This window comes from Echinops telfairi, unplaced genomic scaffold, assembly GCF_000313985.2.
Source record: "Echinops telfairi isolate 266 unplaced genomic scaffold, ASM31398v2 ScPeMD7_70;HRSCAF=299, whole genome shotgun sequence".
Taxonomy (NCBI): domain Eukaryota; kingdom Metazoa; phylum Chordata; class Mammalia; order Afrosoricida; family Tenrecidae; genus Echinops; species Echinops telfairi.
In genome coordinates, this window is record NW_022103968.1 from 20,366,441 (window position 1) to 20,391,577 (window position 25,137).

Consider the following 25,137-nt stretch of genomic DNA (forward strand, 5'->3'; position numbering starts at 1 on the left):
GGGTCAGACCTGGGGAAAATTGTGAGGATGGCACGGGACTGTGCAGTATTTTGTTCTGTGGTGCATAAGGTTGCTATGGGTTGAAATCAACTTGACACCTAACAACAATAATCAAGAGATGAAAAGAGTAATTTATAATTTATCAAGGGTTCACGAGGGTGGTAGGATAGGCGGGAAGAGGAAACGGAGGAGCTGATACCAAAGGTTCCAGTAGAAGGAAAATGTTTTGAAAATTATGATGGTGACATATGTACAAATATGCTTGATAAAATTGATGTATGGATTGTTATAAGAGCCCCCAATAAAATGATTTCTTAAAAAAGAACAATAGACAAGATATAGAACACTTCCATCACCTTAGAATTTTCCCTTAATTGCCCCTCTTGGTTATTTCTGCTGTCACAGGCAACTGCTGTTCTGATTTCTGTCACTTTAGATCTGGTGTTAGCTGCCACTGGGTTGACTCTGGTTCAAGGACAGCTTCCATACAAGAGAACAAACCGTTGACAGGTCCTGCACCATCATGGCAGTCCGCAGCATTTGTGAGTCCCTCAATGTGGCTGTTATTCCAGCCCCTCTTAGGGAGGAAATCCTGTGCTCTCGTTGACACCCAACTTCATCAGACATGATGTCCTCCTCTTGCAATGGAGGATTCCAGAAGTTGTGAGCCAAGCAAGTGCAACACTGTACTGCTTGGATCCATAAGGTTTTCATTGGCGAATTTTAAGAAGTAAGCCTCCTTTCTAGTCATCCTACGTTGGAATCTCTGCTGCAGTCTGATCACGATAGGGGATTTGAAATACTGAGGACGCAGCTTCCATTGCAGCCACCCAGAAGCAACCCTAGCTGGGCAGTACAAAGGTGAGTGGGAGTGTCCTTCAGAGCAGTTTTTCCTAATTCATATCTATAAAAGCCTATTCACCAACCACAATGCTTTTTATGATTCACCTTTGTTATTTATCATTGTTTTGTTCTTTTGTAGCTACTGTGTACTATTTCATCATGTAAATATTTAACAATTCATGTAAACATTCTGTTGAGATACATTTAAAAATTATTCTTGGCTATTCAAAATAAAGCAGTCCTGAATATTCTTTCATGGTTCTGTTTGTAGATACATGGTTTCTTTTCTTTCTAGTAAATATTTAGAAGTGAAAGAGAAAAATCTTAGGGTAGGTGTGTTTTTAAGCTTGTAAGAAACTGCCAAACTTAAAAAAAAAGTCTACATGTTTCACATACTGGAAAACATTTGGTGTGATGGGTCGTTTTCTTTTTCTCCACTGTACTGGGTGTGAAATTGTAACTCAGTTTGCTTGTAAGTTGCATATCCCTGATGAATAATGATGTTGAATTTATGTCCACTCTTTCGCTATTTGTCTTTTATGTGGCTCATCTTTTCCTGCCTTTGTTCCTTCTTTTCTTTCTTTTTCTTTTTCATCGGAAGATTTTAATTCTATTGTTAATAATTTTTATGATCATATTTAGCTATTTCTTTTTCACAACCTTTTAAGTTATAAGCAGTGAGGGAAAAAATGAGTGTTTTTTGTCACTTCTGTAGAGTAATAATGACTTGAGGAATTTGTAACAGAATTAACAACTTTCTTTTCAATAAAGGAGCTTTGCTGGTTAAGTTGAGCTATAATCAAAAGGTTGGCAGTTTAAAACTATCAGTCACACAGCAGGAGACAGAAAAGGCTGTCTGCTCTGTAGAAAGTTACAGCCTCAGAAACCTCATATAAGATTGCTATGACTTGTAATTAACTAGATGGCAGTGGTTTTACTTTTTGTTTGTTTATAGAAGGACACGGTTTTGGTGCATCCATTTCCTTTTTATTTTGAGGTAACCAGACTCTTTTGAAGAATCCAGAATATTTGTGGATTTTAAATACGTAGGTTATAACTGAAGGTCAGCCTTGACTTGTTCTGAAATGCCCCAAAGCTTTGTTAAATACTCAGTACCTCTAGAGTTCCTTGGAGGTGAAGTATACAGAACTTGTTGTTGCTAAGTGCATTTGAGTCATTTCTGACTCACAGCAACCTTATGTACAAAAGAATGGAGAACCACCCAGCCCTGGGCCATCCTCACTCTACTTCCTATGATGGAGCCCATCTTTGCAACTACTGTGTCAATCCATCTTGTTGAAGGTCTTTCTTCTTTTTTTTCCACCGCCCCTCTACTTTACCAAGCATGATGTCCTTCTCCAGGGACTGGTCTCTCCTGACAACATGGTCAAACTATGTGAGATGAGGCCTCACCACCCTTGCTTGTAAGGAGCATTCAGGCTACACTCATTCCATGTTTGTGTTTTTGACAGTTGGTGGTGATTTCAATAGTCTTCACCAGCACCAGTATTCAAATGCATTGATTCTTCTTTGGTCTCCATACTCACTGTCCAACTTTCACATGCATATGAGGCCATTGAAAATACCATGGCTCGGGTCAGGTGCACCTTCTTCCTCAACATAACTTAGGTAACCATAATTGACCCATAGTCCTAGATTATGTGTGTTGCCTGATACTTAATGACCTAATTTTTGGACCCCCTCTCATTCTCACAAAGGTTTTATTTAGACCATAAGTTATATGATAAAACTAACCTAACCAAAGAGCAGTCTTTGCCCTCTATGCACAATATTACCAAGTTCAAGGTAAGCATGTGGATTTTTCAGGTTTGGGAATCGATTTGGCCAGTGAGAAAGACTGCACCATAACAGAACGTTTGTCTGTATCGCTTCCCTCTAGACAAATTCTTCTGACAGTTCAGATATTTTCCTATACACTGGAGCCTCGTTCACTCATTGCCACTGAGCTGATTCTGACTCACAGAGACCCTGTAGGATAGGGTAGAACTGTCTCCATGGGTTTCTGAGATTGTAACTTTTATTTTTAATTAAAAGATTGTTTTATTAGGGGCTCTTAACAATCCACACATCAATTTTATCAAGCATATTTGTATATATGTTACCATCATTATTTTTTAAACATTTACTTTCTATTTGAGTCCTTGGTATCAACCCCTCTGCCCTCCCCCCACCCTGGTGATGCTTTGATAAATTATAAATTATTATTATTTTCATATCTTACACCAACTGCTGTCTCTTTCCCTCATGGTTTCTGTTGTTGGTCCCCCTGGGGTGGTGGTATCAGTATTTCACTGATACTATACTGCGTCCTTGTTGATGCATCCCTTCCTTGTGACCCCTCTGTGAAGGGATGTCCCATTGTCTACAGATGGATTTTAGGTCTCTGCTCCGGCCCCCCTTGTTCTCAACAATATTCTTGGTTGGTTGGTTTTGAGTCTTTTGATGCCTGCTACCTGATCCCGTCAACAGCTCATGATTGCGCAGGCTGGTGTACTTCTTCTATCAGGGCTTGTTTCTCTGCTAGATGGCCGTTTGTTTAACATAAAGCCTTTAAGACCCCAGGTGCTATATCTTTTGAATAGCCGGGCACCATCAGTTTTCTTCACCACATTTGCTTAAGCACCCATTTGTCTTCAGCAATCATGCTGAGAGAGTGAGCATCACAAAATGGCAGGTTGTTAGAACAAAGTGTTAATACATCGAGGCAGGGCTTGAGCAGAGGCCCACGAGACTGTAACTTTTTATGGGAGTAGAAAGCCTCATCTTTCCTCTGTAGAGTGACTGATGGTTTCCAACTGCTGGCCTTTCAGTTAGAAGCCTAACACATAACCACTACTAATATGCTATTTGCCTTACTGTTTTTAGAACAAGAAAATGGGTTCACAGAAGTTGTGAAGAAATTAAAAGCAAAACAAAGCATTCAATTTCTAATTTAACCTGATTCCCATCTCTGGAACACAGACATGTATCTAGTCAAGGCTAAGTGCTATGCGGCCAAAATCAAACAAACATACACATACAAAACAACTTATAAAGACTTTCTTGTTAATTTATAGTTGTAAACGCTGCTCCTCACTGGAGATGAGGATGCTCTTATTTACTTTTGCTGAGCTGGGATGAGTCAGGCAGTGATGCCAGCAAGAGTGTTGACTCCAAGCCTCGCTGCCTTACAAAGACAGCAAAGCAGAAACAAGGAAGACCATGGAAGCATGAAAATCAGGATGAATGTTAGTAACAGCAATATATATCTGGGTGATCTTGGATCTGTTATTTAATAGTCAATACCTCAACTTAGTCATCTGTGTAATGTGTTTAATTCATCATGTTTTATTGTGAGGGGAGATCAGGTGTACAGGCATTCCCCCCTCTGAGGGCAATCAGTTGCCAAACTGCAGTGGGCCTGCTCCCTGCCTCTGGGGACAATGGACAGGCTCCTGTAGGCAGAGTTTTCACCCTACTTATAATGGTTCCTATGGAGACCCAGAGACCACCCCCTCATTACTGTGTAACCTATAGTGTAACCCCTTCCTGTGATGTGTATCTCTACCTGTAATTAGTGGGCTGGCATGCTCCCTAAAGGTATATAGGTGTGGGTCAGCAATAGAGAGCTCTCTGACCCCTCTCTCTGATCCCCTCTCTCTGACCTCGCCCTCTGGATCCCCTCTCTTCTTCTCCAGTCCTCTCTCCCTAGTTCCCTTGCCCTCCTTCCCTTCCTCCTCTCTCCATGTGGACCACCAAGCTGGGCTGAGGTGAGCAATGCTATTATGTAATTTGTCTGACTGCATCATTGTAATATCTCTCATGCTCTCGATGACAATATAATACTTATATATCTCAACCGTACAATTGTGCTTACTGAACCCATGGGTAGTATTAGTAGTAGAAGTGGATGGGGCTGGCCCCCCACCCCTCGCCATTTAACTTAATACTACACTTTATAACAGCAGTTCTCAACCTGTGGGCCATGACCCCTTTGGGGGTCAAAGGACCCTTTCACCATTGTCACCCAATTCATCACAGTAGCAAAATGACAGTTATGAAGTAGCAGTGAAAATAATTTTATGGTTGGAGGGTCACCACAACATGAGGACCTGCATTAAAGGGTCACGGCATTAGAAAGGTTGAGAACCACTGCTTTATAAGATTGTCAGGAGAATTAATAAGATAATATATATACAATCTAAACCTTATAGCTATTAAACCTATGACATAATTCTGATTTGATGCAACACCATATGTGGTAGAGTAAAACTTGTTCTATAGGGTTTTCCATGATTAAATTTTAAGAAGTACTTCCACGGCACAACTTTTCAATTAGTTGCTGAACTTCATAATTTATGAAGCTCATAAATTAAGTAGATTAATGGCTACCTCTTCATTCTGGGTTACAGTTTGGTCATCCTTGCTTGCCTCCTTCATATAGTTTTGCTTATGTTTTCCCTCCTCCCCTCCTCGATACATTCCAGAGAAGGGCTGAGTATTTCCACGCCACGTGTAGTTTTGAATCATCTACATATCTATGAAAGAGTATAGCTTTACGTTCTGTACTGGGGAAGCCTCTTGGCTTTTGTGTTCATTTAATACTCACTTTTGAAAACTTAGGAAACTAGTGGCTAGTGGTTATGCATAGGAATACTAACTACAAGGTCAATGGTTCAAAACTCCCAGCTAATCCACTGTAGAAAGCTATGTTTTCTACTCTTGTAAAGTGTTACAGTCTTGGAAATACATAGAGGCAGTTCTACCCTGTCCTAAACAGTCGCTATGAGTGTTCATCGACTCATGGATAGCGAGTTTGGTTTTGGGAAAACTCAGGACAATACTTGTATCATCCATTTTTGGATCATTTTGGTAGTCTTCTCAACTTTGTTTAATCCAAGCCTCCGGCCCCCACCCCCCTCCTATATTTTAGAAGTCCAGGAGTTCACTGTTCATGTGCACACCAGGTTGTCTGTTTATCATTTTATATCCTGAAATTTGCTTCAGGTCAATCTTTCACTGTCCTCTTTACATTATTGCTATTTCACACACCCACACATCTATAATTGCTGCTGGGACCACAGTAACACCGTAACACAGTAAAACCAACAGGCCGTTTTGTGAAGCTTTGTTTCAGATTTGGGTGCATCCCTTTCTATGAATTCAGAAATCAGTAGCAGCTCTGTCCACTTGAGTGGAAATGGGGGTGCCGTTGGACCTCACATTAGAACAAGACCTTCTTTCCAGGGACTGCACAAGTTATGATGGTCATCGTAGGAGGACGGACGCAATTAGGAAACTGAGGGAGGGAAGAATAAACAAAAGCCAGAGCAGTGACTCTTGGTGTAAATGACTTGACTAGTGGTGTCTTGACAAAGCAGCTAAGGCAGCAGTCAAGAAAATCAGATCACCTTAGGGCAGCGCAAGCAAAGGGGTAGAAGATTGTTTAATGAGAGTATGCCAATGAGAGTTTAAAAATGTTCAGTGTTATATTGGAATTTTCCTCTAATGATACAATACTCTTTGGAAGAGAATTCAAGCCAAAGCAGAAAGAGATGACATAAATGGAAAATAGCAAGTAAAACACTGTTAGTATGAGGGGTCTTCAAATGTTCATGGACAACTCTATTATCTTTCAATTCCATTTTCCCATGAACTTTTTGAAGTCCCCTTTTATATGGAGCACAGTATAGAATTGTTGTTGCAGGTCCACTCCTGAAGTCAGAAATCCCTAAGTACAAATCCCACCTCTTCTGTTCTTTTGCTGTGTGACCTTTAGGCAAATTACCTCTGAGAGTCTTCGATTTCTCTACAGTGTTCATGATAATGGTAGTTTCCGCCTCACAGGGTTTTGCTGTGGTGTGATGGAAATGATGCATGGAAGTCATTTAGCATGTGGCTTGGAACATAGTAATTGTGCAATTAATTTTAGCTACTGAAGTATAGTTTATACTTGTCCTGACTTAGAAACTCCACCAGAACTTTTTCAACCTTATTTAATTTAATTCACAAAACTGGAAGTAGATATCAGTACTTGCATGGGGCAGATAAAGAACTGAAGACTGAAAGAAATCAAGCAACTTTCTGTCTTCCTTTAAAGTTAGATGTGTAAGTCTTCCTAGCAAATGGCAGCTTGCCTGAAGCGTACAAGAAGTCTCTATTCTAGTTCAGGTCCTGGGTGGTGCTGCTGGTTTGCACTCATCTGCTAGCCTAAAGGTTAGCAGTTGAAACCCATCCAGCGACCTCACAGAAAAAAGATCTGACATTCTGCTTCCATAAAGATTATAGCCAGCAAGCCCAACAGAACTGTACTATGCTGTAACAGAAGGTCTGCATGAGTCAGAAATACTTGAGGGTAACAGACTAACTTTTGGTTTATCATGTTTTATAATTAACATACAACCTATCTTATGAATAACAGTATCTTATCACTTAAGGTGAGGAATTTCAAGAAAGAAGTGAGAACATAGGAATGGACTGTGAAGGTTGGGTAGATTTAAATATACACATAGTAACAAATACACACATAGTAACATTCTCCCACCATAAAAAATATCGTACCACCTCCAGGAAGACGAACCTCTGCAAACTGCCTCAAAGTACAGACTACAACGTTCAGTTCTTATTCAGTGGACTTGATCAAAAGAAGAAATAGGAAGGATCCAGGGAATTCTTTATTGCAATTTTGCATTTAGACAGATGCTCATCTAAGGCATTAAAAACAGTTGGTTTTTAATGAACTTATGAACATCTCTATTGGTGAAAACAGCATTTAAAATTCTTTATGTGGATTTTTAAAAATCACAGTAGACTTACCACTGTAAACAGGCATAGATGTTGTTATTAGGTACCACCAAGTTGGTAATGGCCCTATGCACAACGGGAGGAAACATGATCCTGCCCTGCGTCATCTTCACAATTGTTCCTGTGTTGGAGCTCTTTGTTGCCATTGCAGTGTCATTTCATCTTGTTGGGGGTCTTCCTCGTTTCCGCCAGTGCTCTACTTTACCAGGCACAGTGTCCTTCCCCGGGTCTTCTCTGATAACATGTCCAAAGTACACGACATGAAGTCTGGTCATTCTTGCTTCTAAGGAGCATTCTGGCTGCACTTGTTCCAAGACAGAGTTGTTTGTTCTTTGGCATCCATGATACTTTCAACCTTCTTCACCAGCACCACGATTCAAATGCATTGATTCTTCTCCTGCAGTGGTTCTCCACCTGCCTAAGGCCATGACCTTTAATTCAGTTCCTCATGTGGTGGTGACCCCCCACAACCATAACATTATTTTCGTTGCTACTTCACCACTGGAATTTTGCTACTGTTGTGACTCAGGTGACACCTGTGAAAGGGTCCTTCGACCCCCAAAGGGGTCACGACCCACAGGTTGAGTACCGCTGTTCTTCAGTCTTCCTTATTCACTCTGCAACTTTCAGATGCATATTATGCAAATAAAAATACCATGGCTTGAGTTAGATGCCCCTTATTCCTCAAAGTAACATCTTAGCCTTTGAACACACTAAAGAGGCCTGGGACCACAGAGTTACCAAATGCAACGTGTCATTTTTGTCTCCTGACTGTTGCTTCCACTAGCACTCATGGTGGATCCAAGCAAGATGAGTTCATTGACAACTTAAATTTTTTCTCCATTTATTATGTTACCTATTGGTCTAGTTGCGAATATTTGGGTCTTCTTTGCATTGAGTTGTATCCTTGATCTTCATCAGCAAGGGCTTTAGCTCTTCCTCATTTTCAGCAAGCCAGGCTGTGTCTTTGATGGCTTCTTGCAAGCTTTGAAGATCCCAAGCACTATGCAATAAAGTAGGAGGCAGAACAGAAGCACTATCCACATTATTAGACTAACTAACTGGAATGTCCCATGAACCCATGATCCTAAACCCCAAACCAAGCAATCAAATCCTATGAGGTGTGTAGTTGTACATAAGCAGCCTCAGCAGCTTCCTTTTGGGTAACAATTATAATTATATTACACAATTTTTGCCAATCCAACTTTTTATAGGTGTATCATGTATTGACACTGTTGCAATAATCAGCTGTGCAACTTTAATCAATGTGATTTTTTTTCATCCCTGTAAGCCTCCCCTTTCCACCTACATCTTGCCTCTGGGAAGCAAGAATAAATTTTGATCTCTATCCATCGGATTTTCTTGTATTTTTATGTAAGAGAGGTCATATAATATTTGTGCTTTTGTGATTGGCTTAGTGTTTTCAAGTTCCATCTATGTTCTTGGTAGGTGCTGTCCAGTCAGATCTGGGTCACAGTGACCCTATGTGCAACAGAAGGAACATTTAAAAAAAATCCTTAACACAATGAATCCTTTTTATGGAAGAGATAGATGGCTACTCTCATCTATGGTGGTACGGCAAAAACAACAAGATCCCAACATAGGAATCTTCAAAGCCATTCAAATATTTGTTCCTTGACTTGTTTACTCTTCCTCCCCACTCCTTTTTCTCTCCTCTCTCCCGGTCTCCAGTAGCCTGGAACCTTCAAAGTCTGCTTCTTTTGGTATGTGTGTTAGTTATATAATCTGTTGTCAATTTGAGAAGATTACTAGAGAAGGGGTGGAGTTTAGTCTGTCAATCAGGTCATGGCTTGATGACTTCATTTGGAGGCCCTAAGGAGATAAATAGCTCATTGGAGGTGGGACACTCCAATGGACTCTCTGGGAGATATTGTTGCTGAGAGGACACATTGAGACCCCTGCGAGTGTTGAGATGCTTACAACACCACTGGATCCACAAGACTTCCTACCCACTGGCCTGTGACCTTCCTGCATTCAGCATCATTGCATGTGTTTCGTGAGTCTGAAGAGGACTTTATAGATTGGTATTGGATATATGGGCTAATACCAGGCTTATGGACTTGATCTGGAGTTGGCTGAGATGTTTTCTCAATATTCAATTGCTCTTGTATATAAAGCTCTTTCTTATACTTATATGAGTGTCCATGGAGTTGTTTCCCTAGTCTACTCGCACTAACACTGTATGAAAATGGGTTTTCTTGTTTGTTTGTTTTTTTTGTGCCATTCAGATGTATAATGGCCATTCCACCCCCAAAATAGTTATACATTTTCTAAAAATAAGCAAAGTGCATTTTTAATAACAACATACAAAGACTTTCCCAAATTCCCCTCTCCTAGTTTGCTCTAAAATTAACATCTTGTACTATTTTGATGTGTTTGTCCTAAATAGGGAACAACTTTTTGTTGTTGTTGTTGTTGCAGTTTCCTTTTTTTCCTAGCCTTTCCTAGTTTTCTTTATCTGCTCCAGAGTTGTATCCACAATAAAATGTAATACTGTGCTTTCCTGTCTCCGGAGCCTCCTGTTGGTTGTGACGGGTTCTCGGAAATTGCCTTGTTTTGGATTGCCTTGACAGTTTTCAAAAACTCTGGTTGAACGTCCCTCACACAGTCTTTGAGATTTTTCTCGAGGTTGGACTGGGGCTGTGGGCTTCTGAGCTTGAGATAAAGTCTCTTGGTTGTCATATTTATGCCAAGAATGCACATGATCTCTTTGACTTATCGCTCATTGTGTTAACCTTGAGCTGAGATTCTCCTTTTGAGGTTTCTCCACTGTACACTGTCGAGTTAGCTGAGTTGTTGTTACATGTGGGGAACCCGATTTTCCACCCACAGGCGGATCATGGGTCAGAGGAGAACTGCCCACACAATATCTGTAGGGCAGATCCAGGTCTTTCTTCAGCAGGGGATGCTGTGTAGTTTGAACCATCAATCTTTCACCTGCAAACTGAGCGCTCCACTGTTGTGCCACCAAAAAGCCTGTCCTCAACTTGCTATATTGTACTCGTTAAAAGCAATTGATTATGTGCATCTCATATTCCAGGATGTGTGTGCGTGTGCGTGTGTGTGTGTGTGTGTGTGTGTGTGTGTGTGTGTGTGTTGCAATTGTTAACTCCACCTACAGGAGAAGAGAGAGTGAAAATTAATAATTTAGAATTCTCCTGCAGAGGAGATTTGTCTCTCTCCTGCATTTCTTTGTTTAATCGTTTATTTGTATCAGCATGGACTCATAGGTGTATTTATGTCTTCCGTAATGTTAAAATCCTGTATTACATTTGCTGTCCAAATCTATGTTGAGTTGCTCCAGCTTTGGGCATTAGGAATGCTAGCAGCCTTCTGTGGTCTTTTGGCATCCCCTTATCTTTTGTTTATAGGCCACTTTCTACTTTCTGGAATTACAAGGCTTTTACAATTTTGCTTTGAAATATTTTAGGTTTACAGAAGAATTGGAAATATGATGTAGAATCCCCCTATTCCCTTCACTCAGATTCTCTTTTGTTAGCATCAGACATAGCCCTGATACATTTGTCAAAACTAAGCAACTGATATAGGTGAAAGCCTTTTAAGCAAATGGTAAACTTGATATATCTGCATATTTCCACAAATGTTGTTCCTCCCACGGCACTCTTATTCTGTGTTGGGGTCAAAAGTTCATTGCCATGGCCACACAACTCTCAGATAATACTCCCAATTATTGTTAGGATCAGTAAGCAATAAAGAGACACTCAGGGATACACAACAATATCTCTATCAGTGAGCAGCTGTCTGGACCTCAGTCACTCATGCACACAGTCCCTTGGCTTCAGCCTGGTGTTCTGTCTCGCAGTCGCACCTCGCCTCTCAGGCCAGATGAGGAGAAGGTACTGTGTAGTCTGGGCACTGCTCTTCTGAGTCTCCGGGCCACTCTCCGGTGCCTCTGGGCTCAGCCTCTGTAACTTCAGACAGAATCCAGGAACATGCTCTTCCTGTGGTCCTGGGCTTTCTCCTGTCTCAGAGAGGGCTCATCCTTCTAGCTGGGGCTGGGGTATGTGGGAGGTGTGGGGTAGGGGGCATGGTCAAGAAGGCTGACCAATCCCCTCTATTAGTGTTATACACACTCCACTTGCATAACCCCACCTAAGCATTTGGTGGGAGTTACAGATATATGAGTAGAGGAGCCATCTTCAGAAATTTCACTCCACCACAGATACTCCCTTTTTTTGGTCATAAAATCCAATCTAGAGTACCTAATGGAATTTAATCCATACGTTTCCCTCCAAACCAAATGAAACAGAGTGGATTCCAACTCATGGCAACCCTGTGGGACAAAGTGGACATGCTCATGTGGGTTTCTGAGACAGTAACTCTTTATGGGAGTAGAAAGCCTCATCTTTCTCCTGAGGAGCAGCTGGTGGGTTCAAACTGTTGACCTTGGGGTTAGCAGCCCAACAAACACCTCACCTCACCACCAGGGCTACTTTTGTCTCCTTAGTTTGCTTTAATCGGTGACAAGTCTCTCTGTGTTTTGTGTTCCATAAGCCTGACATGTTGAAGAGTACTTGACACGTATTGTCAAGTTTCTCAAAGTGACTGAAAGTTCAGAACCTTTCAAAGCTGCCAGTGAGTGTGCATAGATCAGCATTATACGCAGGTTGTGGATTTGGGGAAGGTTATCATAGAGATGAAATGTCCTTCTCACTGCCTCAGATCAGGGTCTACTTATTGTATGACAGTTATATGACTAAATACTGAGAGTGTAACATTTGGTCCCTTGACTGAGGTGATGTCTGTCAGGTAGTTTACAGCCAAGTGACTGTTTTCTTTTGTCTACATTATGTACTAGAAGTTCATTACTAAATTTGGCCCACATTGAAGGAGAGAAAAACCAAGCTCTACCTCTTGAAGGGAATGGGTTAGGAGTTGAGCTGCTAACTGCAAGAGCAATCATTCGAAACCACTTGCCACTTTGTCGGGGGACAATATGAGAGTTTCTAGTCTTTCAAAGGGTTACCGTCTCAGAACCCCCTCCTTGCCCCCGCAGGGCCAGTTCTACTCTGCCTTAGAGGGTCACTATGGGTCAGAATGATCTCGAGGGCCGTTCGTTTTAAGTTAAAATCACCACAGTCCTGTAAGGAGACTTCCAATCTCTCTTTGCCCCGGCACTTCAAAATTCAAACCTGCTATCGTTGCCTTCTATTTATGGCTACTGGTAAGTTGACCTAAACGCCAGCAGGACATTTGGCATGTGGGGAGTCCCACGTCAAAGTTTGTCTTTGAAAATGGATTGAACATCCTGGCTGAGGTCGCCAGCATTTCACAGAACCATGGACTCTTTGAGTGACATGCACACAATCAGCTCCCATCCACTCACCTTCTTTATCCCCGTCTTATGGACGTTTGTCAGAAGAGAGACAGAGTAGCACAGAAAGACCTCATGGTGCTATGGACTCTTCCCCCTGCTTCATTGATCCAGACACGTTCACAATAAACTTGTACTATCATCACATTTTCATTATAATACTACCCTGCCCCCACTGCGTCTTCCCCGTTTCAGTTCTCTTTCAGAATTTTTTTCTATGTGGGCATTTGCTGATCTTGTCTTTTAAGTTGCCGATAAGCTCAAACCAAACTCAGTAGCCTTGAGTTGATGCCAATTTATAGTGACCCTACAGAACAGGGTAGAACTGCCCCTCTGGAGTTTCTGAGACTAACTCTTCATGGGAGTAGAAAGTCCCTCCCTTCTCCCGCCAAGCAACTGGCAGTTTCGAATGGCTGACCGCATGTCAACATATGAATGAGCAGTTTCCCCTGCCTGATAATCACATTCAGTAGGTGTCTTTTAACCCATGGCTTTTTAAATATTTCAACTAGATAGAGATTTGCCGAGTGTCTGCTAGTTCCTCTATTAATACCAGTGTCATAGAAAAAAGCTGAATAAAATTGTGTAAAGGTGATGATTATAACAAACATGACAGTGAACAATATTTGAGAGGGGAAAATCACGCCGCTTTGAATTAACAGGGTGCTGTCTTGGATAAGAATTCTGCTTTATTACACAGCCCCATATTTGCGGGTAGAATGTCTAAAACAGAGGTCCCAAGTTAAAACACCATTGCATTGCTAGCAAATTAGATTGAGTGGATTATTGATATGTTTAATAGCTAATGGTTATTTGAAAATAGATTTTGTTGTCATTTTTACTATTGCACCTTTGCCTGTTTCACAGGCCGGCTGGAGGAAAGGATCTCATTAGACATTACCTGCTTGGTTCCTACATGCACCCTGAATGGATTGAAGCCTGCCTGCGACTGCATTCATAGGAAGGTATTGATATTTCTCGCTTTGTGACGCTCTCTTTAGAAGCTTCTTTTTCTTTGTCCCTTCTGAGACGATAAATCTTTTCCAGGGGCAATGGCCTGAGTTTGCAAGCACAGAGATAAGGGAGGTATCTGATATTACCATCACCTGTTAATGCCTGTTATGCTTGGCTAAACTTCCAATTATGTGTCTCGATTCAGCATGATGACGAGGGACCTGGAGTGACAGGGTGTTAGTGATCTCACTTCTTCCAAGAAGTTCTAATCTTTGAATAAATAACAAAAGGAATCTTTTGATAACATTTAGCACGGAAGTCCTTGAATTTTGAAGGGAGATAGTGGACCCCTGAGAAGCTGTCTCCAAACCTCAATTACGTGGCCTGAATCATTACAAAGTTAGCTCTCGTATGTGGAAGTGAGCTCTTTAATCTTCCACGCTTTAGTGAAATTGAGGCCGTGAATTGGATTCTGAGTCATAATCTGAAAGTTAAAAAAGACTCTTTCAATAAATGTAATAAGATGGTATAAAGAAATCATTTAATGCCTTTCTTAGTCTTTTCTCTTTTTCGCTGCTTTTCTTGGCTGAAGACTGCTTGGTCTTTTCCTTCGGTAGCTATTATTTGATAAGCAGTGTGGTACAGAGCTTAAGAGTGTAGACTCTGGAATTAGGTGATCTGGGTTCAAATCTCATTCCCTCCCTGTGTAGATGTGGAGCTCTATAAGCCCCCTTAAGTGCTCTGTACATAGCGTCTTCATCTGTGAATTTTGGTGAATTGATCAATGAAACCATAAAATGAGTTAATATTGGTAAATCATAGAACAAGAACTGCAGAAATCCTCCTACAGCTTGTTAGTATTTTATAGCAATCCCTGTGAGTTGCAAATTATCAGCACACCTAGCTGCTAACCAAAAGTTTGGCTGTTCAAGTACACTCAGGTGTCTTGAAAGGAAGCCCTGACTTGTAGTTCAACAAGCACCCATCTAGAGGGGAAGCAACAAAGCCCACAGGGAAGAAGCACACTGGCCTGTGTATCATGAGGTGTCCATGGGCAGAGGTATCAGAAGTTCAAAAGCAAGCAACCAAATCAATGTAAAGGGACGTGGATGTAGTAGAGACCCCAAACCCACCTGTGTGGTAATTGGAGCGTCCCTCTCAGATGGGCCACATGGAAGGGGTGATAAATCCAGATTGCAGTAGAGCACTGATGAGCCACATAACTATCCTCTGGGTACTTGAATATTTCCTCCCCTCACTATTATGTTTTTTATTTGTTTTACCTCATGTTAGATTTGCATATGTTCATTAGTATATTTAAGATCATTCAATACATGAAAGCCAAGATAGATAACCCTTTAGAAATGGTAACAGGAGTAATGGTTCCCTGAGGGTACAGTAAGAGGGTGGGAGGGCGAAGGGGGGAATAGGAAGCTGATAGCGTTGATGACTGTATAACCCCACATGATAGGATCGAACAACTGTATATGAATGGATATGTTAGAGTGTGTGAGGCATGGAAAAAACCTCCAAAAACCTATTATAGGGGAAATAATAAATAAATAAGGATTTGGGGGGGATAAGGTGGGGGAGGAAAGGGGTAAAGGGGAGCAAATGTTTTGAAACTGATAGTGGTAGCAATTATACAATACTGCTTGATGTGATTGAACTAAGGAATGTTATGATGTCTGTACCAGCTCCCAATAAAATGATTACAATGTGAAAAAGAAAGAAAGGAAGGAAGGAAGGCCTGAGAATCACCAGCTGGTTATAAACCCATGGAAAATTCAGCTGGGCACAGTTCAACACACATCACTTTGCCATGAGTTGGCAGCAATTGATTTTTTAAAATTATAATGTGTATGTTAGTATTACTAACTTACATTAGTGATACTTAGTTGTTGTCTACTATTTTTGTCCCTCAAATATTTTATATATATACATACATACATATATATACATACATACATACATACATACATACATACACACACACACACATATATATATATATATATATATATATATATATATATATATATATCTGCTGTTGCCACATTTCTCAATGTCCTTTGGAGAACTCTTGTCTTGACTAGACAAGCCCCTGCCCTCCTCAGGCCAAGGCATGTGAAGGATTGACTAGCCAGTGCCTCCTGATTCTGTCCCAGGTATTTGAATTTGGGGAAGGGTGAGACCAAAAATAAACAGAGTTGTTTTGTATCAAGGGTAATTCCCCAAGCAGTGGCTAGCTCCTGGTCTCTACTTCCATATGCCTACCTGTGTCGCAATCCTATCCTGTTCTTTCTCCAAGCCTCACCTCTGGGGCTGCCTCTCCTTGTTCCCTCTGGCTCCCACAGAATGAGTTAAGGAACACCTGTTGCCATAGGAGCATACCTCCTGGAAGTCTCAAGTCCCACTTTATTTATTTACCTGGTGACCATTCCAATCCTACACAGTGTCTGCTTGAGATGATGATACCTGTAACTCTATCATCAATTATATCCACATCTATATCTATGTCTACTTAAGATGATGATTCTTATATCTCTATCATCAATTATATCTACATCTACATCTATGTCTACTTAAGATGATGATTCTTATATCTCTATCACCGATTATATCTAGTCTACATCTATACCTACATCACCTACAAATCTATATATAATTTATAAATATATGGAAATGTTGATGGCTAAATCTTCTTATAATTCAAAATACATATTGCTGTCCTACAACAATTGCTAAGATGGCACAGGACCCAGGAGTATCTTTGCTATACACAGGGTGGCTGCGAGTTCTCACAGACTCCTGGGCACTAAAAACTACAATGACACCTTAGAATTCTTTATACGGTGGCACTGTGAGAAATGATCTACAATGCTTCTATGATAGGCACCTAAACTCTTGACATCTTCTCCCTCATTCTAGCCTAAGTTTTACATCCCTTTTGAGTTAAATAATTTCTCTCAATCTTCTATATGTAATAAATTCTTGCTAATTGGAAATGTACCCAATGAATGAGCGTGAGGGAAGAGATATTATTTTCCAAATAATTGTAAAAAAAAAAGGAATGAAGAAAGTTATGAGTAAAGATTTTCACTATATTTTATTTTCTTTGACTTAAAATCATTAAAGGGAGGACATAAGATTAGGAACTTTGAATTATATGCAAATATGGGTGCATGAGTCATTCAATACACAATCAATGAATCTAACATTTCCTATGGTGATATAAATATGAATGACATGATCCCTGCTATTAAGGAGCTTTTCACCTCTTGGGAGTCATATGCCCCGGGAAGGCTGCCTAGTTTTTTTTAAATGGCACTTCCACTTGACGTTGGATTCACTATCACTGATGACTCATTAGTTTCATGCTACACCTTAACGTCAACTTTCCCTAGCTCTCCTTGGTCCCTCAAATATGCTATCCACATATTGCCTTGCTGTAGTGCGGTGGCTCCCCCAGGGCTCTGTCGCCTCACATTGATGGCAGAGTTCTCTCGAGAAGTGATAAAGTGGTGGTGTGAAGTCAAGGTTGAGCACGGACCGGGGAGATTCTTCTCTGAAGCAACTGCCCTACAACATGAAAAGAGTCGTTACAACAGATGGCAGGTGACTAGAAGAAATTATATTAGGCTCTGATGTTTCCCTGTAGTACTTTCTGAGCTTTGATTTTCTCTGCATTGTAATTAATGATGAAAGCTTAAAATATTTGATTGAATGTCCTGGCACGAACCAGTATCACACTTGGACATCATGGTTTAAAATATGACAAGTCTTAGTTTAATCTCCTCTCTCTGGTAAACTTGGCCTTCTTCACTTTTTCCTTACCTGAATGCCAGACCAGGGCTGGGAATGTCTGTAACTCCAGGGTACCTCCAAGCTCAGCTGTCCAGGAGTCAGATAGCACATTGCGGACAGATCCCGAGCTTACACGTGTTTCACGTGCCGTCTGTTACAGACTGGTCACGAGATAACTAGTGATTTTTACACGCTGTCTTCAGATGCCATCTGCTTGGATATATCTTAACTACTTCATCTGTGTAGGTGTTTACATCAGTAGTGAATGTATCAACTCGATTGTCTTCATGTTCTTTTTGTTTATTTAGCATGTTAGTGCATTTTGGTTTAATCAAATAGTTACTATTTGTTTGAATTGTTTTGCAAGAAGTTGTGCACTTATCATGATCAAACCTCAGTGAAATGTAAAACATCACCTAAATCGCTCAAGTGGTCTCCCGTTACACAAAAAGACAGGAAGAAATTCTTAGCCCTAATTCTAATTTTTCAAAGTAATATGGATTATGCTGATTATTTTTATAAGAATTTTATAATTTCATGAAGATTATAGTTCATAAAAGTAACAATGTTCCGCATACATTGCAAAATATTGTACCATAATATGAGACATTTTATATTAAAAAACTGAAAGTTATAAATACGTATAAAAATTGATGAGATGTAAACCCATTTATGGTTTAATGCAAAAAAAAAATACTAACAGCCGAAAAAATACCTGGTCACTTGGGTGGGTTGGTAAAAAAAAATATCCGGTCTTTCATGTGATATGATGAGTCAGTCATGATGACTCATGTTTGTCGCCATGGAGTTGTGCTCCGTAGGTGGTCAACGTCTGACTTTTCAGAAACAGATTGCAAGCCTTTCTACCTGGGAATCTAAGTATCTCAAACCACACACTTCCAAATTTCCTCGGCTCCACCCACTCGCTTTGTTCTTCACTTCCTTATCTCTTTATATGGGTGAGTCTCTAGAAATAGTTGTACACATGACTCACCTCCTAGCACCTAAGAAGTGTGAGCCAATTCTCCTCTTTTCCTAGTGTATCCCCCAATGTCTTTTACTTCCATCTCTAAAGAAGGATGGAATGGGTTGACAACCTAGTCATTACTGCCATTGGGAAACGGGTTTTCAAGCAAAAAATAATGGGAAAAGTGAAATCTGTGCATATTTCAAATGAGACTGGACATTCAGAGCTGAAGGGAACACCACCACTGACTCTCAGGTGAGGAGTCAGGTGACCTCTCTTTAGTGGGCCTTTTCCCCACTCCATTCCCATCTGGGATCCTACTACGATGGAAATGGGCCTGGCAAATGAGCTCCAAATGCATCAAGGCCATAAAAGTCATTTCATAACTGCTTTTAATGTGACCATTTAAAAGTATAACCTCCTTATAAGTTTCTCCATCTGTCTCCTTTAGAGAGCTTGAAGGGATTTCAAAAAGAATGGAACTATTTACGCCTTTCCCATAAAATAGTGTTATCATGGAAGGTTACGTTGTAGTTTGTTCTGTTCCAATTACAACTTTGTTGTGTTTTGCTCTTTCAAGCTGGGTCTGGGCAGGAGAAGCAATTGTCATAAGAAAACATTGTTTGAGATCAAATACGCAGATAATGTGCTTAGAAAACATTCAAACCATTTACTAGGGGAACAATTAATTTCCTTTTTATTATAGAGTATATGAGAAACAGCACTAGCAAGCCAGTTAATTGACTAACTATAAAGGATAGACATCCCTAGTAATGAAAGTTTACACTCTAGTTCTATTTGAAAATTTCACGGAAAGGGTGAAAATGAGCAAAAATTATTTATCTGTTTCTCCATTACTACCAGTTGTTTTCTAATGTACAGTTTTAATTGCCCCCCCTTTACTGTATACTTTGTTATTATTATTATGAGGTACTTATCCTAGTGAAGCTTTGAAGTTATTCATAAGGTTTTCAGTGGCTATTTCTTCCAAAGTTAGTAACCAAATCCTTCAAAGCTGCGCTGAACCCTCCTCACTCTGGGTCACCCTGCTGGCATTTGAAATACGAGTGGCAGAGCTTCCACTGCCACAGCAGCGCCCGAGCCACCACGGTAAGATCAACTGACAGACAAGTGGCAGACGGCATCGTGGCTGCAACAATGGGCTGCTGCAAAGGTACGACTGCGAGGGTGACACAGAACCAGGCACTGTTTCATTCTGCTGTGCCTGGGGTCATCGTGGGTCGGAACGGAATCGATGGCACCTAACAACGACACCCTAGGGACACAGGAAAAAGATGGGACAGTTCCCTGTGACCAGTTAAGGCCTGGGGAACACTGTGGGGAATTTCTATTCTGTCTAATTGGGTCCCTACATATCAGAATCAACTTGAGAGCAATAGAAATCCAAGCGATTACAAGAAAGATCTTCACTTAAAATGATGTAGTTTGAATTAATCCAAGTTTAATTTCAGTAGTATATGAAACTGGCTTCCAGTATACTACGATTTCCCCTATGTTGTGTTATTACTTGATGCAGTATGAATCTTAATATGAGGTGTCTTCAAAAAAATTCATGGAAAATTTGAATAAACAGGAATGAAAAATTTCCATAAGCATTCCCTTGTATATTATTCACATATAAACATGTTTTATAACTACTGGTTTATGATTATTGATTAATGTCATTATATTTTAAATCAAATATTATAATAAGAGAGCACAGTGACCTTTCATTTTAGCCTGAAAGACTCCCTTTCATATTGCTAACACGACAGGTCTGCTTGTGACAAATGTTCTCAAATTTCTTTTTGTTGAATACCCTAATTTCTGAAGGATAATTTTTGTAATCATTTTATTAGGGGTTCATACAATTCTTATCACAATCCATACATACATCAATTGTGTAAAGTACATTTGTACATTCATTGCCCTCATCATTCTAAAACATTTGCTCTGCACTTAAGCCCCTGGCATCAGGTCCTCATTTTTTCCCCTCCCTCCCAGCTCCCCCCTTCCTCATGAGCTCTTGATAATTTATAAATTATTATTTTATCATATCTTGTCCTGTCCAACATCTCCCTGCACCCAATTTTCTGTTGTCCATCCCCCAGGGAGATCACATATAAATCCTTATAATCAGTTCCCTCTTTCCAACCCACTCTCCCTCTGCCCTCCCAGTATCGCCACTCACACCACTGGTCCTGAAGGGATCATCTGCCCTGGATTCTCTGTGTTTCCAGTTCATATCTGTACCAGTGTACATCCTCTGGTGTAGCCATACTTGCAAGGTAGAATTCGGATCATGATAGTGGGGGCGGGGGAGAGGAAGCATTTAGGAACTAGAGGAAAGTTGTATTTTTTATCGTTGCTACATCGCACCCTGTCTGGCTCATCTCCTCCCCAAAATCCCTCTGCAAGGGGATCTCCAGTGGCCTAAAAATGGACTTTGGGTCTCTACTCCTCACTCCCCCCATCATTCACTATGGTAAGATTTTTTGTTCTGATGATGCCTTATACCTGATCCCTTTGACACCTCGTGATTGCACAGGCTGGTGTGTTTCTTCCATGTAGGCTTTGTTGCTTCTGAGCTAGATGGCCTCTTGTTTACCTTCAAGCCTTTAAGACCCCAGATGCTATACCTTTTGATAGCTGGGCACCATCAGCTTTCTTTGTCACATTTGCTTATGCACCCATTTGTCTTCAGCGATCATATCATGGAGGTGATCACACAATGATATGATTTTTTTGTTCCTTGACTCCAGATAACTGATCCCTTCGGCACCTCATGATCACACAGGCTGATGTGTTCTTCCATGTGGGTTTTGTTGCTTCTGAGCTAGATGGCCACTTGTTTACCTTCAAGCTTTTAAGACCCCAGACGCTATATCCTTTGATAGCCGGGCACCATCAGCTTTCTTCACCACTTTTGCTTATTCACCCACTTTGTTTTCAGCGGTTGTGTCAGGAAGGTGAGCATCATAGAATGTCAAATTAATAGAACAAAGTATTCTTGCATTGAGGGAATACTTGAGTGGAGGCCCAATGTCCTGAAGGATAATTTTAAAGGATGGTTTTGCTGGATATTTTGCTGGATGATCATGCTAGATGGTGTAAGAAAGTCCGTAAGTGCCTTGACCTCCATGTCCTCCTTGCCCAGCACCTTCTGTTTAGCCAGAGGGGTGCATTCAAGCCTTCCCAGGTCTTCACTAGGCATGTGCCTAGACTCTTACATGTACGTAGCCATCCACGTTCTCAGAGATAGCTCAGAATTTTCCAAATCTACTTTGAACATCTCAAGGAGCCCCGGGGGAAGCTATGAGTTACCTGCTGGCTTGCTGACCACATGTTGGCAATGCAAACCCACTAGCCACTCTGAAGGTGAAAAATGAGGCTGTCTACACTGGTAAAGATTTACAACACCTTAAAAACCCTACCGAAGGCCACTATTGAGGTATTTTTTGTTACACTAGAGAAGGAAAGCCCACTAATTTTTAGAATGAATAAATATGACATAAAAGCATCCTATTCTTCATGAAAAGATCACCAAAGTCCAAGCTCCTGTCTTGGTAATTAAACCCTAAGACATACCACTCCGGCCACCCCTCCCTTCATCGCCTCTGTTTAGGCATCTGTGAATAAGTCTTGGTACCCAGAGGTTGACTCACAGTTAACTATGTGAGTTTCCGTTGACATAGCATTCGATATCTCAAGATGTCAATAATTACGATGATAACTGGGGCTTCAACCCTTTAAAAAAATCTTTACACCTGTAAGTGGGAGAGCCTGAGCTGAAGAATGCCGGGACTTTTATTTTATGAAGCGCTCCCTTGGAAAGATTGCCTGCTGGTTGAATAAGAGCAGCAGTGAAGTTAGGAACAAAATATCTCTTTCATGGAGGTTATTTTTAGCAACTTTTCTTGATGATTTTCTAGAACTTTGGGAATATGTGAATATATTTTTTATTAAGCTTCAAAGAGTACACAGAAGAAATTAAGAAACTGAATTACTTTTGTATAATTTGTAATCAATACTTTTTAAATAGTGTTATCGAAGTAAATTCCAAGACCAACATTCCACCTGTTGAAAATGTGTAAGTCAGTGGCTTTTCGTTTATGTACAGAAATGTATGACCATTACCAGTCAAACCCATTTGGAATCTGTTCATTTTCAGTCATCTGTCACCTGTCAGGAATGAGTTGTAATAAAAGCATCTGACCCCATTTTGATATATGACTTATGACAACTCACATCAATGCCACATCTGGGCAAGCTGATAAGGAAAGCTGGTGCTTAATCCTTTGGCCAGAAAATCAAACCACACCAGCAACAGGCCACGGCCAGGCTCCTCGGCATTTGCCCTCAGTACAAGGTCAAACCAATCTTTCCTCTTTTGTCTCAAACCATTTTTAGAATTGCTTGAAAGCTTGCTCGTTAGGTGAGCAATAGATCATTTGATAGCTTCCTGGTGGAGTGTGACATATCAGTGGTGACTCCCAAATCAAATTTTGGCTGGGTGACCCATCCACTTTGCTTTTGCAGTGTATCTACAGCAGATATGTTCATAGTAATAGATTTATTAATGTAAAAGCACCAGGGAGTATGTTACTCTATGTTGTGATTGAAAAACATTCAAATTAAAATTCTTATGGGACTAAGATGGATTAGGGGTATCCCCAGATGTCCCACCCCTTAAGTTCTCATGTTCAGAAATAACTTACTTTTCCTAATGTACCTAAAGGGAGACATTTAGGATCTTGAATATAGTAACATAATTGATATGTTTTTTTGCCAAACTAAAGATGATAACAAAATGAAACATAGACTTTCAGACACTGTAGAACTATGAAATAATCTGATAAGGGGTCTGTATGTTTACATTCATGTTTTCTTACTTTTTGAAAATGACAGTATTGAATCTGAGAAAGGCAATTATATTATAACAGATCATTTTAAAACAACTATCTGTATAGTTGCTCAGGAAAATTCCTAAATTCAATTCTAGGCCACACAGTTTTGTTCAGAAACATCTGGCAAATCATCTGCCACTTTGCTCAGTGTTTTTTTATGCTTCGTTGCCGATAGACACAAAGAAGGATCATCTAGTGTAAGGTGACCAGACGTCCCGCTTTTGGCAGGACAGTCCTGATTTTTAACAATTTTTCCCACATCCCATTTTTAAAAAGTCCCAGTTTTGGGAAAGAATGCACGACAAGCTAGGGTATACGGTTTTCGGCTGCCATGCGGCTATTTCGCCAGGATATGAGTTTTGTCAATGGTGTCCTGCTTTACCAGTGTTAACATCTGGTCACCCTAATCTAGTGTCAAGTACTGCTTTCCTCGCTGGCTGGAGAACGTGGGGAAGCTAGATGGTAGGGAAGGTTCGTTACTAAGAGCAGGCAAGGAAAATCCCGTATTTCTAGCCATTAGCAACTCTCAAATATCTATGAGGATTGCAGCCTATCTCCTTGTAATAATTCCATTTACTTTCTAGTAGAAGGATAGCTCGAAATGACCAGTCTCCAAGTCTTGTACTGTGATCTGCTGCCCAATTGATAAACATGATGAAAACAAAGACAATAAGAATTACTATTCTATGTGACAATTGGTGCTGCAGAGAACTCAAAACTCCCTGCAGCTGAGTCAAGATGATCACTTGGAATGACAAGAAACACGGTGATCATAACAAAAGAAGTCAGAGGGAGTGAGTTCCTACCTATAGGGCAGATAGGGTAAGGTTTCTCCATGAAATTCCAACATCATAACCCTTGATATCGTCAAAGAATGAACAGGAAATATTTAGGAACTAGAGGAAAGTTGTATTTCTCATCATTGTTACATCTCCTCCCCGAAACCCCTCTGCAAGGGGATCTCCAGTGGCCTACTAATGGGCTTTGGATCTCCACTCCGCACTCCCCCCATCATTCACTATGGTAAGATTTTTTTGTTCTGATGATGCCTTATACCTGATCCCTTCGACACCTCATGGTTGCATAGGCTGGTGTGCTTCTTCCATGTGGGCTTTGTTGCTTCTGAGCTTGATGGCCGCTTGATTACCTTCAAGCCTTTAAGACCCCAGATGCTATACTTTTTGATAGCTGGGCACCATCAGAACTGAAAATCCAGGGAATTCAGGGCGGATGAGCCCTACAGGACCAGTGGTGTGAGTGGCGAATCAGGGAGGGTAAAGGGAGAATGGGTAGGAAAGAGGGAACCGATTACAAGGAACTATATGTGACCTCCTCCCTCGGGGACAGACGACCGAAAAGTGGGTGAAGGGAAACGTCGGACAGGGCAAGATATGACAAAATACCCATTTATAAACTATCAAGGGCTCATGAGGGAGGGGGAAGCGGGGAGGGAGGGGAAAATGAGGACCTAATGTCAGGGGTTTAAATGGAGAGAAAAT